The sequence below is a fragment of the Poromitra crassiceps genome, assembly GCF_964638095.1.
Source record: "Poromitra crassiceps genome assembly, chromosome: 12".
Taxonomy (NCBI): Eukaryota; Metazoa; Chordata; class Actinopteri; order Beryciformes; family Melamphaidae; genus Poromitra; species Poromitra crassiceps.
The window spans coordinates 27,060,110-27,066,418 of record NC_139632.1 but is presented as its reverse complement, the minus strand read 5'-3'; positions in this window follow the sequence as shown (position 1 = coordinate 27,066,418).

The following is a 6,309-nucleotide window of genomic DNA, read 5'->3' as shown; positions in this document are numbered from 1 at the left end:
CAGCAGCATCGGCGGCAGGCAGCACATGGGCCCTATCACAGGCTATATCAGTCACTCTGACACTGACCGTAACGCTTCAATAAGAACACTGCAGCGCTCAGGCTAGCAGTAACCCTAATGAAATAATCCAATGCCGTGTGATGTCCACTGGGCTAATTGGTATTCTACAGAGGCGTTGTGAAATATTAATGTGCTTGTCAAGGAAAGGGTTTGCGGCATCTCTTTGTGTCAGCTGTGTTTCCTTTCCTGGCTGGAGCTCCATCCATTCCAACAGATGGCCTTTTCACAGTGATTATGAGCAGAGTGCTTCAGGCTCTTACCAAAAGGGTGGGAAATTAGCACCACTCATCAGCCAAATGCTGCGACTGTTTGGCTGCGGTCAGTTAGTTTGTCTCCTCTTCCAGCCACTTTGGCCAGCAACCAATCATCATTGAAACGTCCCGTTAGAAGATTCTAAAAATACTGTTGGCTGAGGCGCCACAGTGCCTCAGTGGTTAGCACTCTCACCTCACAGCAAGAAGGGGCCTGGGTTTGAATCCCAGCCCTTTTCTGTGCAGGGTTTTGCGTGCTCTCTCTCTGTGTGTGTGGCTTTTCACAAAGGTGCTACAGGTTTCCTCCCATATTCCAAACACATGCAGGTCTTTGGACAATCCAATGCTTCAATTGCCCATACATGTAAGTGTGAGTGAATGTGCGTCTCTGTGTTCGTGCCGGCAACCTCTCCAAGGTGTTTCCCAGCCAGGGTTTCCCCCAGTGTAATGCAAGGCCGGGCCAAAGTTCACCCCCCTCCTAAAGTTGCCTAATTGTGCCTATGGAAGCGGTGCCATAGCTTTTTTTTAATTCTTGATTGCTTCCGTGATTCTGTTATCACAGTTAAGATATGAATTTTGCAGAGCCAACATGAAGCGGTTACGCTACATTTACAGGAGGCTGTTGCAGTGCCTCGCTTGCATTTCATAAAGAGATCAACAGTGGCCTCTAGTGGTGAGAATGTACTGAGAACAGTGAGAAGCCACTTTCACATCTACCATTGTTTACCACACGCACGCGCGCACGCACACGCACACGCACACGCACACACACACACACACACACACACACACACACACACACACACACACTCACACACACTCACAAACACACACACACACACTCCTGTACATGTACATATAGACGTCGTATACACACAAGACGACTTGAAAAGCAACGGCATCGATTTGATCAACATGGGCTGGACAAAATGAGAATGGGAAAAGAATGCGATGGCATTAGTGGATCAGTGTGTATTAGGGATGCACCGATATGAAAATTTTGGCCGATGCCGATAACCGATATTAACATTGCTGTTATGGCCGATAACCGATATTTACCGATGTCGATATGATCTGTATAAAACCACATTTTTATGATCATCACATTTTGTACATACTGAAAAACACATGTTAACACTGAATTTGAAAAAGTTATGCATTTCTTTATTTGCAAAGCCTTTGGAAAAGCCCATAAATCATAGATTTACTGCATTATTTCATATCAATGTGAAGAATTTGGCTGATAATGATAACCGATATTAACATTGCAACATCTGACCGATACCGATATGACCGATATGTTAAAAAATGACTAACATCGGCCGATACCGATATGATTGCCGATATATCGTGCATCCCTAGTGTGTATCCTGCCTGTCAGCGCCTGTTGGGCTGCCTGTGGTAAGCAGAACACATTGATCCCGGCCGGGGAAGACAGAGGCTGGACTGAGTTGTGGGGAGAGGAGAGGGAGAGAGTGATGAAGTGGGCCAAGCTGTGCTGCTGACACCGCCAGCCCCCCACCCCCGGGTGGTGTACCAGCTCTCACACTATCTCTGTTGAAACACTGGACGTTGGTGTCATACAAACCCTGAGGAGCAACGGATCTGAAAGGCACAAATGATGCGCCTAAACACCTACTGTAGCCTATATGCACACAATTGGAACACATGAGCACTTTCATGCGAGCAAGCTGTGAACAACACACCATGCACCACAGAGTAGGGCTGCACAATTATGGCTGAGAGGATAATCCTGATCTTTTTTCCTCGATATTACGATCACAATTATGAATCTTGATCATTAATTTGTGGAACAAATTTAGGGTGTGTTATACAGTGGATATTCTAAACTATTATTTTTTATATATATTTCTGATATACTTAACCCATTGATACCTGATGCAGCATTTGCGTGTATATCCCTCATTTGTGTGTGTACCCCTTTAAGACCGCGAACCGCGTGACGCGGTTCGCGGTCTTAAAGGGATACACACACAAATGCTGCATCAGGTATCAATGGGTTAATTATACAATTATTAATTGTGGAAACTACAATGTTTTTAGATTTTGCACAGTGCAAATATTTTGCATTGAGTTTAGGCTCAAAAATTAAAGTCATGCTACCGTGATACGTGAAATAAAAGCACTTTTGAAACTAGAGATTCAAAGTTAGAGAGGAACATTTTCAATTACTTTCACAGATAATGTTCTTTCCTTGTGCCTTCTTAGAATAAAACGTCACCACATCATGTGCTTGTGTGCTCGGCTACCATTCGCCTATTTCACTTCTCACCCAATTCACTCATTGTGTGTCTAAAAGGCAGGAAGTAATACAGGTGCAAGCAAGACATTAATTTGGGCCTCGGCACAGGAACACCTGAATGGATTGGAAGTTGGAAGCCCTCATTAGTGTCTTGCTTGCACCTGTGTTACTTCCTGCCTTTTAGACACAAAATGGGTGAATTGGGTGGGAAGTGAAATAGGCGAATGTGAGGTCACAGCTGAAGCTCTGATGGCACACTGACTGATGGATGGTCCAAACAAACAGAGGTTCTCTCAAGTTCTCTTCATTTGTCTTAGTGGTAATGGTGGTTCTCAACCACAAGATGGCCTACTTCCGCTTGCATTGAGAATGAAAGAGGTGAGCTTTCAATGTAATGAAACCTCACACACAGATCAGTTGCACCTCCACCACAGACATACATCACTGACTGACTGGTAGAAGTCAAATTCGGGACATCCTGGTGGCAGACTGGGCAATGAAACATACCATGAGTTTGTGACATCACAAGATTGAATTCAGCTCAATGACGTCACATTAGTCACGTGTAAACCTCTCTATCTTTTTGTAAACTGCCCTATCGAATGAAGAAGTAATGCTCTAAAATATTTAAATTAAATCTATATTTAAGACAGACTTTTCAAAGTATGCATTGCCTGTAGGCTGTAAAGAAAAGGGTGATATTGACCATTAGTATACTTCTATAGGCCATATCTATGAGTTGCTTTCTTCAGACATATTTTGATGATTTTCCCTCCTTGCAGCTTTTAATATATAATTTCCGGATCTAGAAGAGTTGCTTAAGATCCTGCGTGGAATTCAGCCTGAGATTCTGAGAGTCTAATTGTAAAGATTACTCACCATGGGGCACCCAAGTGGCTCACCTGGTAGAACGCGTACCATAAAGGCTTAAGTCCTTCCTGCGGCTGGCCCAGGTTTGAATCTGACTCCTGGCCCTTTGCCGCATGTCATCCCCCTCTCTATCACTATCTTTCCTATCTAAATACTGTACTGTCGTGTCCAATAGAGACAAAAAGAAAAATGTTAAAAAAATATATAATAAAAAACTCACCGTCCCATTTTACTGCTAGCATTAGAAAATGCCATCACAATTAATTCCACCGTGATTTACTGTACCACAAGCCTTTCTGATGAGGAGAGTATAATCCGATAATCCTCTGGTGCAGTGGCAGTTTGTCTACAGCAGAGGGAGCCAGAGTGCTAGCAGTGAGTGTGGCTGGGTGGCTGCTGAGCTCAGCCTCTCCTCCCTGCCACACAGTAAAGAAAGGCCTCTTTGTGGAGAGTCAGCTCATCTGCATCCCTCTCTATGTTACAGCCCGTCAACTCATGACAAATGGACAACTGTCTTTCAGGGTAAAGTGCTATGCTGAGTTTCCCCCCTGCCTATCCTGCACGTGCAGACAGTGTGTATGTCACATAGTGTCACGGACTGTTGTCAATCTACTTGGGTCACTATCAGAAATGTTAACTGAAACACTACATCACATTCAATTAATGAAAAAATTACCTGTATAGGGATCTTAATGATTAAATGATTGATTCATTAAGTTATGAATTTGATCGATCGATCAAACATACATTAACCGATTAATCGCCAATGTAGGCTATATGCTATTTTCTCATGTTTTGCTGAAATGCTTCAACAGTGGGGGGCGAAACATTGTGTACAATGTTGAAATACAGCATGTCTACAAGCACAATGGCAGCTAATGCAGGAAGTTTGGTCCGTTGATTAAAACTTGTTGAGTAGCCCTGAAGACAGGTGTAAAACCCCACATTTTGTATTTTCTCATTTGTATGTAAAAAGGTGTAATTGATTGTTAACATGACCAATTAATCAATTAAGGGGAAAAAATGCATCCCTACCTGGAAGTATAGGAAGTAGAGTGATGGTTCAAAACACAGCCAATAAATTAATCTTCACATAGACAGATATTACCCTCTTATTACATGGCAAAACCACTAAAAAAAACAGCTCTCTCTTATTTCAAAGGCAAAAGCACAAACGGCACAAATAGATTTGCAAGAGACGTGCCAAAGGATGAGTTGAACTGAAGCAGCAGACTCTATTCATGCACGACAAGCAGTGACACACCTGTGAGACGAGTCCCTTCAACCGCCAGCGGTACGTCCCCGGGGGACTTGTTTTATGCTCGTCTCCCCGCCTTACAGGAAAGTGCGTCTTCAAAGCAGACGTCAAACATAGAATCAATAGTGAGGCTCGTGGAAGCACCGCTTAGCATTGCATCACGCTGAGTCAGTTAGAGTTACAGTCCCTTCTGTACATGGTACACTCTGGTCAGAGTCCTTTCTGTACATGGTACACTCTGGTCAGAGTCCTTTCTGTACATGGTACACTCTGGTCTGAATGAGCAGGGTTTGCAGTCGGAGTCCTTTCTGTACATGGTACACTCTGGTCTTTACTCTTTACAGCAGTGCCGTGACCTGCAGGTATCTATAGCCATTAGAGAGCGGAGACACGGGCTAACTACAGAGGCATGCTGGAGTACTGCACTTCCCTGACAGAAGCAAATGTAAACAAAAGCATCTTCAGGGAGAAAGGGGCCCTGGGTTCTTTTGTAATATGGATCGTCTAATGGCCTTAGTTGCCGCTGGGCTTTTTCCTGCATTTAAACCAAGCTGGGCAAGAAACGTAATACTTGCATTTAAAGCACAAGGGGCCAGAAACAGATATGCTACTTGCAGGGTTTCTTATGTAAACACTGGCTCTCCTTCTATCTCTATCTATCTGACCACTACAGTCACATTGTCTACTCAGGAAAAAATGATAGCTGAGTTTGCTGAATACTCTGACAAGAGAGTAAGTTGGTTGGTTTAGAATTGCCAGTAGATCTAAAATTAGCCCAAAAGCGGTGACCCGACTCTGGCCTGGTGCTATCTTCCAGTTATGAGGAGGAGTACGTGTGGGCAGTGTCAGCCCACGGGTACTGAAATGCACCAACAAACAGCTGAACGCCAAACTGAACTTTATCAGCAAGAATCTACAGTGAGACAGGCTAAAGATGGGCAAATGCAAAATTCAGCCAGTGCCTTTAACACTTCAAACTTAAACTTTTATTATATAACACATTAGTGACATTCTCGTCTGACCTTGTTTTCTATAAGACAAAGTGGGGCAGAAATGTTTCAGTGAACAAAAACTGTGCTTGTGTCTGTTAAAAACCACGGCACTATTACAACAAAGTACGCTTTGTACACATTGGTGGATTATCAGCACAGATGAATATGGACTCAAGCTGTTAATCAAACGCTTATCTTAGCTTAGCTCTAACTGCTTATCTAATCCTGCATGATTATTGTCAGATTGGATTGGGTTTCAGCAGGGGCCTACAGTCAGATCATCTTGCGAGGGTCTAAATCAACTGGAAAAGTCACTGATATTAAATATGGAAGGTCCAGGTCCTAATGAGTAAAACCTACATTAGGCTACCTACCTGGCAAAGCAATCCACTGGTAAACACATATAGTACCTGCTGCTGGAACTGCTGGCTTTACAGTCATGCATTTACTATTTCCCCATATCATATTTTGCCAAGTACAAAGCAGAGAAATGTAGTGCTTATGGCATGTAATTTCAGCATGTAAATCTGATAAATGATGGCATATAAAATCATGAATTAGGCTTACTCGCGGAGTACCCATGCAGTGTATTGGGCTGCGCAGCCATTGTTAGCT